This window comes from Aulostomus chinensis, chromosome 1 (assembly GCF_037954235.1).
Source record: "Aulostomus chinensis isolate RoL2024-O1b breed Wild chromosome 1, RoL_Achi_v1.0, whole genome shotgun sequence".
In the NCBI taxonomy this organism is placed as follows: Eukaryota; Metazoa; Chordata; class Actinopteri; order Syngnathiformes; family Aulostomidae; genus Aulostomus; species Aulostomus chinensis.
Window position 1 is genome coordinate 34,255,087 of NC_141320.1, and position 13,015 is coordinate 34,268,101.

A 13,015-nucleotide genomic window follows, 5' to 3' on the forward strand; every position below is an offset into this window, starting at 1 on the left:
GGTTCGTTCCACCAAAATACTTTCTAATTTATAGTTTTAAAGGTTCGTTCCACCAAAATACTGCTTTCTGTCCAACTTCTCAGTTTTAAAGGTTCCTTCAGTTGAGGGCTCCTGGTTCTGTGTGAGGGGTTGAGGGTCGATATGGGATGATGAGGAAGATTTCATGTCCCGATGGTCCTGCTAAAGTAACTGAGAGTCATGATATCAAACAATGTCACCAAAATATGCTTGAACTCTTAAAATGGCAATAAAATCTACTGGAATCATTTTACCACAAACACTTTTATTGTGTTTTTGTGAGCATCATTTTTCAAACATTATAACATAAACTTTAAAAAGGGTCCATTCACTAACACTCTTACTTGAAGGTAGTCACTGATATCAGTAAACAGCTGATAAAGATTTGTGTTCATGTTTTAGTTCTCTACTCTGACCTGTGCTGAGACACTGGACCAGAGAGGAAGACCTGCTCAGCCTCCTGCATGGACCAGTTCTGCAGCTCAGTGATGACGATGAGGGATTCAGCATTGAGTTCATTTTAAACTTTTTGGAGGAAACACCTGTAAATTAACCAGCAGTTACTGGTGATGCTTCACAGTTTCCAAGCTCAAACGGCCTCCTGCTTGTTGGACTCACAATTTCCAAAAAATGTAGACATCAAAAGTCAAATCATGTTTTTGTTTGGTTTTGTGTTGTTTTGTTTTTTACTGGAGGAAAACTTCAAATTGTGATGATGTGTCTGACTTAGAAACTGAACCCCCAAAAATCAAAAAGTCTCCTTCTTCTGTGCCGTGATCTCTGAGCTGATCATGATTGATCTCATCAATAATCCTTGGCAGCCGACCAGTCACACACAGCCCCCCCACACACACACACTGAGACATGCAGCAGCTCACAGTAACTGCCTCAGTCACACAGCAGATAGACTCCTTTCTATAACAAGATAAGCAGTAGAAATGGATGGAAGTGATGATGAACTGATGAACAGGTGATTTGTCCAAAAGTCAACATCAGATTCATTTCCAATCTGTGGAAGCAGTTTCATCTTGAGGTTCCAGGGAAGAACAGCCAGCTGTGGGCTGACACACATCTCTTCAGGAGCACTTCTATGCTCCAAACTTGCCAGGTTGAATTGTGTCTGTATTCTGAGGGCAGCAGGAGGACGGAGGAGTGAGGACACACACATTTGGAACTGAGAGGAGCTGTGTGTGGGATTTCCCCAGCAAAGATAAAACCAGCTCCTTCATGCTGGCTATGAAGGCTCACAGTCACACTGACGCAGCTACAAATACTTTGATATGCAACAGACTGGTTTCTCTTCTGGTAGTTTGTTATCAACTGTTGTCACATTTAATGATCAATTTAGCTGACAAGATGAAGGCTCCAAAGGACCAGCTGGAGATGCCGGGGATTGAACCCGGGGCCTCATACATGCGAAGCATGCGCTCTACCACTGAGCTACATCCCCTCTGGTAGAGTCACTGTTTAACTGATCAAACACAAATTTTAGGGATAAAAAGGAAGTCAGCCTGTGATCTCAAAGGCTCTGTGATCTCAGGAGTTTCACTGTGATGTCAGCCCACACAACCTTAGACCACAGAGGCAAGTCAGGCTCCAGGAAGCTGAGGCTGCTCCGTTCTCAGTCCAGTCCAGAGTGAAGGTTTCCCTCTCAGAAGCTTTCCAATCCAGCCCAGATCCTCTCTGACTAGCAGGAGTCTTTGACCAGGAAATGAGAATTATATTGAACGTCTGCACATCCTCAGAATGAAGTAAAAGTATTTGTGTTCCTAAAATAATCTCCAGATGCTAAGATCAATTATTAACATTGATTGACAGCTCTAAACTGACCCACCATCACTATACAGTTGCAACTGAAATATTTAGAAATATTTCAAGGAAGCAGCAGGCCCTCATCCGCCCCGGTCCACTCGACTGTGTCCCCTTAGACAGATGACAGCTCACTTCTGGCAGAGGCAGTTAGGTTGAGGACCGTTGCTGATGTCATCAACTGATGTCTCCATCACCAAAGGTGACAGACAGGATGGTCATGGACATAAAACAGAGGTCGAAGAATGAGAAAGAATGGTTGTCCTGACTGAAGTTTAGCTTGAGCTTTTTAATTTGTTACTAAAGGAAGTATTGGTACAAGTAAAGGCAGGCGAACTTTCCACAAATATTCAGAATTGACTTTGACAACCAAAACATGAACCAAGACGACAAAATAGTGAACATGAAAAAGGAACCAGTCCCACCTTCTTGTGTGTTCCTGCTGAAGTAAATGTTTATGAAGATTTGTTGTGTTCTTTTTCCAAAGGTCCAGCCAGCATTGCAGGTCTCAGGAGAAGGAGCCACTTCAGCAGGATCTGTGGGACAAATCCCCCCATGGTGAGACCTGTCCAGCTCCCTGCAGCTCTGCAAGTGTTACCAACTCTTCATTCCAGCTGTTTGATTGAATCCCATTTTTTCACCTTTGAACCTTTTGAACACTGATGAGGAGGTGAGGCTGGAGGCAAAACCACAACCTCACGTCATCTCACAGGATGAACCAAAATGCCAGACACTTCCTGTCACTGCTCCAGCACCACCTGTCTCCCCTCCATGTCTTTACCATCTGTGCAGCTTCCTGCTGTCCCTGGACCCTCACAGGTGATCGCTCCACCTGGAGCCTCACAGATGGGTTCTAACCTCCCAATACCTGCAGCCCAGCCTCGACCCACTCAGACACAGTCACCCGTTCAAGCTGGGCCTGGTACCACACTCCAGTACAGACAGAGAGAAAGAAGACACACGGGATCCTTTGAAGAAAATGCAGTAAAGACAGGAAGCCCCCATCACATTGTCAGTGTTTCAGTGACTGGCATTGTGAAGAGACTGAGACAAAGTCAGTTATGAATGGAGGGCTGAGTTGGAGCAGAGGGGGCAGGATCCTGGGGGTGGACTGTCTTTAGGGGGCTGAGGTGTCTCTGCATCTCAAGCTGAGACCACAGAGTCCTGTGTTCTTGAGTCATTGTCTATAGTCTCTGTTGTTGGAGAGCTCAGTGTGGTCCCTGATGGTCTAGTGGCTAGGATTCAGCGCTCTCACCGATGTGGCCCAGGTTCGATTCCCGGTCAGGGAATGAGTTATTTAGAGGTTGAGGGAGAGGTGATCAGGTGGTCCACATGATGGTGGAGGTGATGAACTGTGAGTCCATCATGGCTCCACTCTCACCCCCATTGTAGTGTTCTTGGTTCACTCTGCCATGGCCCCATGTTGAAGGGTTCAACATTCAGGTTCAACCCTTTGTTAGACTCTATTAAGTCACTGACTCCCAAACTCTGTAATCCTCCTTAGTAGCTTTGGATCCTCCTCAGCACAGAAAGTCCATTCACTGATGTAGGAACTGGAAAACTTAGAGCTCCAGTCCTTCGTTCCTTCCTCCACTGAGCAGAACAAACACAGAACAGAGAGCAGTTCCTCCTACAGTTCTCAGAAAGACTGAGGGCACCAAAGAAAGGAGGGAAATGCAATCAATGTTGAATTCATTTACATTTCTTATATTTGATCAAAGATAGAACTTAATAAGTGTCCATCAACCTGCAGGACAAACTCCTTCACTGTGTGTGGTTCAGAGTCCCTGGTTTGATTGCAGCTTTGACCTGAGCAGGTGTTCATCCTCATCTTACTAACAGGGGACACTTTATCACAGCAGTGGACAAACATCAGCATTCATCACCCAGCAGCTCCTCTGATCAACAGAACAAGCTGAAGTATTCTGAGAATGAGGGCATGGATCCCTCTACCTCTCACATGCTAAGCTAGCACTCTACCATTGGAGCTAAGTCCCTGCTAATGAGCAGCAGATGATGGAGGTTGACCTTCATGCAGGGTTGGATGACCTTCACCAGTTGGAGCTTCTCTGGTTGACCAACATGTGGAATCTCTGTCAATACTCCAGTGGTGTTTAAGTGATGACAGTATGGGTTAGTGACTGGGAGTCTTGGATTGGACTAGGCTGATTGGATTCTCTAAATTGACCGTAGGTATGAATGTGAGTGTGAATGGGAGTGTGTGTGTGTGTGTGTTTGTGTGTGTGTTTGTGTGTGTGTATGTGTGCGCGTGTGTGTTTGTGTGTGTGTATGTGTGTGTGTTTGTTTTTGTGTTTGTATGCAGATTTTTGCCTGGAACAACGGATTTTATTTGAAGCAAGAGCCTCCAGATCAAAGTCAGAATTGATGATGATGTCATCAGGGGGCTTTGATAGTGTATTTATTTGTACCTAGAATTCTCGCTTTGATCTCAGGAGGACATGAAAGAAACCCAACTGAGGAAAGTAGAGGAGAACATTCAGCTTCATTAGAAACACTTGAACTGTGTTGAATTATATATATATAATTTTATATATATATATATATAATTCAACATATATTGAATCATCATATAACACACACACACACACATATATATATATATATATATATATATATATATATATATATATATATATACAATGGTTGGATGGATATATATATATAAAAATCCTTCTGTAAATATCTTTTCTGTCTGTAAATCCTTATTTCTGTTCTCCACTCTTTATTATGCTATCTCTTGCTACCCCAGGACCAGAGTTCAATTTTCGTACCACCAACATGGAAATGTGAGTGGTTTGACAATCAAGATCCTTGAATCCTTGAATCCTTGAATCCAAACGTCTACAGAAACATAAAAACTGCAGCATCAAAAACGATAAGGAGAGTGATTTTCATTTCAATGTTTTATTCAAACGTCCCACAAAAGAAAGGAGTTTACTGTTCAGTCCACAAACAAACTCCAACTCTGCTTTCAAGAACTCATCCCCCTGTTGAAGCTCTGGTCTCCATGGCAACAAAGCGCACGCCTTCATAAAAGCTGTCAACCACTCAGGAGCCAGCCTGCATTTGTGTGTGGAAAGAGATAGAAACCCCAAAAGATGGTGCACATTAGTCTCTCTCCTCAGCTTCAGTGTTCAGACACAGCAGTGTGTGTGTGTGTGTGTGTGTGTGTGTGTGTGTGTGTGTGTGAGCAACAACTTAACACAGGAAAGGAAACCATAACACTGATCTTGGACAAGGCTCTGAGACGCTGGCTGCTCAACAAGAGAGAAGGGCTGGAGACCAGGAACTAGAAAGCTGAGGACTGCACTGTCCACACTCCTCTGAGACCTGCTTCCTTTCTTCAAGCGTCATCAAGACGTCCCAGCCTCAGATTTTCTGATTGGAGACAATGATGACCACAAGTACAACGAAAAAAAGAGAAGACAAAACAAATGCAAAGTCCATCCAAATCCATTGATTGATTGATTGATTGATTGACTGATTGATTGCTGCAGTTCTAATGTGGAGTTTCAAACTCAGAGAACCACTGCCGTAAAACACAGAAGAGGAAGAAGAAGGATTTTTATCCATAACTGAGATAAAAATTGAAAAGTTCAAAATAACATGAAAAATGGCAAATAATGTGTTGTTGTTTGTTGCCTTCAATCATTGCAGGAACAACATGAGATGGAAAAACAACTCTTTCATCTATTTAAAGTAGAAAGATGTCTGTAGACAACATCCACTCCAAACAGTCAAACACAAGGGTGGTGATCAAGTAGAGCCTCTACATGGAAACAAAAGCACTGACAACTTTAAAAGAGGACAGAAAGTTTATGAAAAGACAAGTTTATAAGGACATTTAAAGGTGTGTAGACGACTGTTTACACTTTAATTCAGCTGTAGAAGAAGAAGACCTTCACTGTGAAAACTCATCCTGTGTTACAGCCGCCCCTCCAGGACGGTCAGGGACCAACTTCAGTCCTGGTCCTGATACACCGGAAATCCAAGCAATCCCTCACATAGGAACCATGTATTTGTTAAAGCAGCGCTCGCTGTGTCTGTGTAGGAGCCGGTACTGAGCGTATACTGCATGTGTACTACTACTAAAGGTACTTCACCGGAGGCTCCAGCTGATGTCACATATTTCTCCATCAGCTGGATGACATCAATGATATCAGAGACTCCGCCCACTCATTTATTTTCACACATCTCAAAGACAATTCAGTGTTTGATCAGGATCAATACATCAATATAAAGATCAGTAATTGGTGCCAAGTGGATCTTTGATGGTGACCTCAGAGAAATCAGATCAGACCTCACACCCTCCTGTCCAATGGTGGCTCCATGATTTCAGCTTCATCCTGTCTCTGTCCTGCTGAGTTTTCTCCTCTCTTTGTCTCTGTTCCTGCAGTCACACTGGATAGTTCCTGTGTGAAGGGGACCAACAAAGTGGTGGTGGACGCGTTGTCTAGAGTTCCTTCAGTGTGGAAATTGATAGTGAACTGTTTTCCTGTCTCTGGTTCTCCTCTTGTCTTTTCCTAGCCTCCTACATCATTGCTTTCTGGGTGCACTGGTCAATGCGGTACCTTGGGACAAGAGATGCTGGACCACCAGAGCAGCCACTGGTTCACCTCCTGATAGGTTTACCTCATCTGTACAGAACAATGGGTGATGTACATGGTTTGAGGGGGTTTGGTTCATTATCATTTCGGCTTTTAAAAAAAATGCATTTCAGGTACTTTGGTGCCGTGACTTGCTTCTGGACCCCTTTCTTGAGGGTGTGTGTGTGTGTGTGTGTGTGTGTGTGTGTGTGTGGGGGGGGGTATAAAGGTCCCATGGCTGGTGCCTTTCATGCTGTTCCTTGTGTTGCAGCAGGTATCTGGAGGGTGGGGGGCTGTTCGTTCCTCCTAGTTGAAGCTCCTGGGCCCGGTGCTCTCTACATACAGAACCCGCCTTGCTGGCCGGGAGCCTCTCTTCCTCCTCATCCATTGTCACTTTGATTTTCAGCAGACAACATCTCTTCTTTCCACCTCCCTTACACACATGCACACATGAACCCACACCACCAACTGTACTGACGATCACATCACATTGTTGTCTGAGTTCAATTTTGGTTCATCGTTGTGTTTTTTCATGAAATAAATTCATTTTTTGGCCGTCAACCTGCGTCTCCCACTCTTGTCACGCTTCAAAGCCACGTCTTGCAAAGGTGGTTTCTTCCCAGTGTGCGTTCTCATGTGTCTTTTCAGATGTCCCTTTTCTGAGAATCTTTTACCACAAACTGAGCAGGGAAATGGTTTCTCCCCAGTATGAGTTCTCATGTGTTTTCAGAACTCCCTGAACTGAGAATCTTTTGCCACAAAGTGAGCAGGGATATGGTTTCTCCCCAGTGTGAGTTCTCATGTGTCTTTTCAGATGCCCCTTTTCTGAAAATCTTATGCCACAAATAGAGCAGGGAAATGGTTTCTCCCCAGTGTGTGTTCTCATGTGTCTATTCAGATATCCCTTTTCTGAAAACCTTCCGCCACAAACTGAGCAGGGAAATGGTTTCTCCCCAGTGTGTGTTCTCATGTGTGTTTTCAGATCTCCCTTAACTGAGAATCTTTTGCCACAAACTGAACAGGGATATGGTTTCTCCCCAGTGTGTGTTCTCATGTGTCTTTTCAGATGTCCCCTTTCTGAAAATCTTGTGCCACAAACTGAGCAGGGATATGTTTTTTCCCCTGTGTGCATTCTCATGTGTGATTCTAGATGTTCCTTAACTGAGAATCTTGTGCCACAAACTGAGCATGGGAATGGTTTCTCCCCAGTGTGCGTTCTCATGTGTCTTTTCAGATGCCCCTTTTCTGAAAATCTTGTGCCACAAACTGAGCAGGGGAATGGTTTCTCCCCTGTGTATGTTCTCCTGTGTCTTTTCAGATATCCCTCTTCTGAAAACCTTCCTCCACAAACTGAGCATGGGAACAGTTTCTCCCCAGTGTGTGTTCTCATGTGTACATCCAAACGCCTTCTGTTTCGAAAACCTTTACTGCATGTTGAGCACCTAAAGGGACACTCATCCTCACTGACTTCAGGCTCAGCTTCAGAAGAGTCTGACATCTGGTCTTCAGTCTGGGGTTGTACAAGTGCATCTGGATCTACCTTGCTGGCTGGTTCTGGTTCTGGTTCTCCACTCTCTTCTCCATCAGCTTCTGTTTTCAGAGGATGAACTGGGCTGCTGCTCAGAGACTCTTCTTTCAAGTTCTCCTCAGTTAGACTCTGGTGAAGCTGTGGGAACTGAGGTTTCTCTTCGTCCCCTTCACTCTTCACAGGGACCAGAGTGAAGGGGAACGTGGTGATATCAGCCTCCTCCTGCCCTTGAAGCTGCCCTCCCTCCTCACTGATCCTGAGCTCCTCCCACTCCTCTTTAATGTGGGGGGGGCTCTGGGTCCTGCAGCTCAGGGGGAACCTCTTCTTTAATCACCAGCAGCTGCTCCACATCTGCAGGACACAAACAGCAACATCAGAAATCTCTTCATTTGACTCTGAAACAGCGGAGCAACAGACAGAAACAGAACTCAACTCAATGAAAAGAGACGTCCTGCTACTGACGACCAGTCAGCAAACTGGGAACAGAAACACTGGCTTCAGATGCTTGGATCAACGTTGTGTCACCCAGGTCAAAGGTCATAGGTCCCCTCTGCTGAATGGTTTTGGTCCATTCATGATCACATCTGCTAGTCAGAATGTTCATTTCTAGAATGAGACCCTGTAGGAGAATGAGAGTTCAGTCCCTAGAACCAGAGGGAACCTGTACCGATGCTAAACATGTCAGTCCACCTACACTCACAGCCAGGGAGGTGCTGGCCACTGGGAGAAGTGGAATGATTCCCTAATGGCCGGTCCAGCCCAGGCCAACCGGGCAGTGGAGAAAAAAAGGTTGTTTTTAATGGGCTGATATAATTTCCAGTCTACAGGATCATCTTTTAACAAGGTAGCACCGTAGCAGCCTCCAGAAGAACGACACAAGGACACCAACATGCACAGCATGCTGGGCCAGCCTGTCACACACGACTCAGTTAGCAGGAGTTAGCAACACAGTGTGAATGTCCCCTCAGCTTGATCTTGTCTTGGTTCAGTTCAATGGTAACATGCTTTTGATGCCTGTCAATGGGAGTGTTCTTAACATTGACCACTGACAGTGACTCACACCTCAAGTCTCCTAAAATGCTCTCGCTGGCGCGCGGCTGAGGGCCTCAGGAGTTGAACTTCCTGGACTGAATTAGGGGCCCAGCACGTCCCTGCACACCCAAACAGCCAAGTCAGCCAGGATCCAAGATAAGAACAATCTGGGAATGACCATCCCTTCCTGGTAGATCATCAAGCCAAACACACACACACACACACACACCCACACACACACACACACACAGCCTGTCTTCAGTATAAAGCTGTGTTCTGTCTCGTTGGAAGACATCTCTGACTGTGTTGTTAGCAGGGCTGCTGTGAATCAAGAGGTTCTCCATCGATCCCTGAGTCTCCATCACTGATTCCTCTCCTCCACCTCTTTCTGACACAACAATCCTGACAGTGACAGTCTGGGTTGGAGCTGAGCAAAGTTGGATCTGGTCTCTGGATCTGGACTGAAACTGCATTAAAATGATCAACAGAGCTTCACTGGTGTCTGCAGGAGTTCTACCTTTGTAGTTTGTCCACTGAAGCTGCTGTAACTTTAGAGAATTCTGACGGGACTCATTTGGATATCATGTGACTTGCTGCAGGAGACAGAGAGACTGCTGACACGTGTGTGTGTGTGTGTGTGTGTGTGCTGCCTGAGTCCCACCAACATTGTGCTGCCTGCTCTTTGACTTTGTCTCAGGGGTTTTTCCAGCTGGTCTGGACCACTTGGTCTGATGAAGCTCCAGCTAGAATTCCTGGACTTTGTTTCTGAGCTACTAAAACCTCCCTTTATGTTGGGAACAATGCAGCAGGTCCCTGCGGGGACTCACCTGCTCTGTCCAGCCTGACTCGGGGCTTCACCACGGCATCGAGCAGCAACCTCTGCCGGCGGTTCTACCGCTCGTACTCCGCCACGGTTTCCTCCAGCAGAGCCACGATCTGCTCCGCGGCCGCCGCCAGCCGCTCGGTGAGCAGCGCTCTCAGCACCGGGACTCCAGCCGCTGAGTCTCCTTCTCCCAGCTGCAGCAGGAAGTCTTCAGCGGCGGCGAGGATCCGCTCCTGGACCGACACCCGCAGCAGCTGCGCGGCGCACATGTTGAGGTTCTACCGGCGCCACTCAGCCTTCAGGAGACAAAGACCGAGGCCGGGGGTTCACGGACTTCTCCTTCTTTCCTTGTTGTGTTCAAAGCTTCCCGCTTCTTCTTCTCGTTTTGTGAAGCGCGTATTGATGACGTATATGGTGACGTCCGAAGCCTCTTCAGCCGGCAGTGACCACGTGACTGATTCAGGCCCTGCTTCTCCGGCTTGGCGTGAGATTCTAAATGTAAAGCAGTGAAACGCCGTGGTTTCCTCCCTCCTCGTCCAAAAGCGTTCGCTATTTGATCAAAGGAAGGAGAAACAAGTGACTCCATGTTGTGGAGGCTGAACTCAGAGTTGAGAGAACTTTCATTCTGATCTGAGAGCAGCAACAAAGCCACTGAGAAAAACTGAACCACTGTTAGAGTCGGCACAGCATCAGCAGTCAGGCTGTGTTCACACTGGGAGAAACCATCGGACAGAAACCTCCCTCAGTCACACTGAAGGAACCTGAACTGACTGCTGCAGCTGGGACACACACACACACACACACACACACACACACACACACACACACACACACTCACTCAGCAGGAAACATGAACAGAGAGATAAAAGCACGGGATGCCTCCTCCTCCTCCTTCCAGAGATCAACTGATCTCCAGATTGACTTCAGTTCTTTGATCAGAATTCTTCTTCCTCCTTGATAGATTTATTGATACTTTGTCATAGACGGTCCATTCCTATTGGAGGATGTTAAAGAGCAGAAGAACCAGGTTCCCATGTATGGAACTAAAATATTTATATACTGTATTGCAGTAGTTTCCAACATCCATCCATCCATTGTCTTCCTCTTATTCCTGTTAAGGGTCATGGGGTGGCTGGAGCCTATCCCAGATTCTACAGGCGAGAGGCGGGGTTCACCCTGGACAGGTCACCAGTCCATCACAGGACCAACACATAGAGACAGACAACCATTCACTCTCACAGTCACACCTACAGTCAATTTAGAGTATCAATCAGCCTCGTCCCCTCTTGATGTCTTTGGACTGTGGGAGGAAGCTGGAGAACCAGAGAGAACCCACGCAGGAACAGGAGAACATGGAGACTCCACACAGAAAGATCCTGTGCTCCAGCCGGGACTGGAACCTGGAACCTTCTTGCTGTGAGGTATTTTTATCTCACAAGTGGAAAAATGTAGAATCTTCATGTCATTACATGTCGTTCTCCATTGGGTCACTAGGGGGCAGCACCTACCTGCATCGCCAATATGAGCCTTCAGTCTGTCAGGGGGTAGAATTCAGTCACCACCAATGACATCAGAGTCAGAGTTTAGACATCAAAGACAGACATTAAAGCCTCTCTGATAAAACAAAAATATACTGCAATATTTTTTTCCAAAGTGAGACCCTCTTTATTCTCTAGTTTCATCTGCTGCAATAATAATGAGCATCTTTGTCAGTCTACTGATGAATGTCAGATATCTTTGATGACCAAACCTGGACGTTTGTCTCAGTTTGACTGGAAGTCTCATTCATTCATTTCTCCTCCATGATTTCCTGCAATGATTTCCTGGTTCTGCTCCATTCAGGTTCAGAGAGCTGAGATTAAAATCACTCAGGAATAAAAGAGGAGACACCAACAAGTCAGCATGGAAGAGGAGCAGCTTTTCAAACTGGTCACCCTGGCTGCTGGTCTGGGCCTCCCTTTGCCTCGGTGCTCCTTGAACCAGTGAAGGTCCTGGTCCAGTCTTCTCCACTGAGTCCTTGTCAACAGGGAGCACCTCCCCACCAGAGAGGTGCAGGGCAAAGGAAAGGAAAACTCCAACCAGAATGAACGCTGCACTAAAAACTGCCCTCCATTTCTTGAGGGGAACGTTGGGTCTTCCTCAGACAAATGGCAGTCAGCAGTGGCTCAACATCTGAACTGAGCCCAGACCTGGTCAGCTGATCATTCACCAGCTCAGCCCCTCCCACTCATGACGAAGACCTTGAAAACCCCAACATCACCTCCTCCACCTCAGTCTGGCGTGTCTGGATGGAGGGCTGTGATGTCAGCAGCGATGACATCACTGACACAAACACACTGATCTCTGACTGGTTTGGTCTGAGTGGGATTCAGTGACATCACACGACCTGCACGAGATGAAGGGGCGGGGCACCCAGGAGCTGTGACATCACTGGTGACTCTTGTTGGGCCGCCTTCTTGGCCAAAGTGGAGGAGAACAGGACCCAAATACAGACGGGGGAGAGGAGCGTTCAACAAAAGGAGGCTTGAATGATGAAAAGACAAAGAACAACAAAGGAATTCAAAGCACCAACAGAGGAGAAAAGACAAAGTAGCAAACAAAAGCCAAACTTCCACTGGAAACTTGGAGGAGCTGGAACAGGAGGGGGAGAACATGAGGCTGAGAACCCTGGAGAATGAGAGGTGGACAAATCCACCAGCGCAGCATCAGGAGAGCAAAGAAACCAGAAGGAGCTTTGAGGAGCTGCTGACATGCAGCCAGGGAGCGTCTGCCTGAGATGGGAGGAGCTGCTCATCCACCCAGATGGAGAAGCAGCCATCTTGCTCTTCTGACGCCGACCGGCAGAAGGAACAGAGGAGGTGAGGGGCCTCACGTTGTCATGGCAACATGGAAACATTCCACTCTGTCAGCGGTGCCTCCATCAGACGCACTTTGTCTTTGTGAAGATCAAAGTGAAAGGAAATAATAAAATAAAACAATTAAGGCTGCATGAACTGAGTGACACACTTGAGGATGACATCAGCGAAATGTGTGATGTCACACTGCAGAGTCGTGAGGTCACCACCAGAGAACAAATGAGTGATGAGATGCTGATTATTGACTCTCTACTTTAAATGATCTCACTCTCTTCCAGCTTGAAGAAGTTGGAGGATGAATGAAGTCAAGAACTGGAAAAATGGAGAACGTTCATGTCATTAC

The 13,015-nt window shown here is 46.4% G+C and overlaps 1 non-coding gene and 1 pseudogene across 1 annotated transcript; both read right to left on the reverse strand.

The window, feature by feature from the left end:
• Window positions 1-1,396: 1,396 nt before the first annotated feature.
• On the reverse strand, window positions 1,397-1,468 carry trnaa-cgc (transfer RNA alanine (anticodon CGC)). Its single transcript has one exon. It is a non-coding gene; the product is annotated as a tRNA-Ala (tRNA).
• A 5,509-nt stretch (window positions 1,469-6,977) lies between these two features.
• Window positions 6,978-7,824, reverse strand: LOC147271402 (uncharacterized; annotated as a pseudogene).
• Window positions 7,825-13,015: the final 5,191 nt, after the last annotated feature.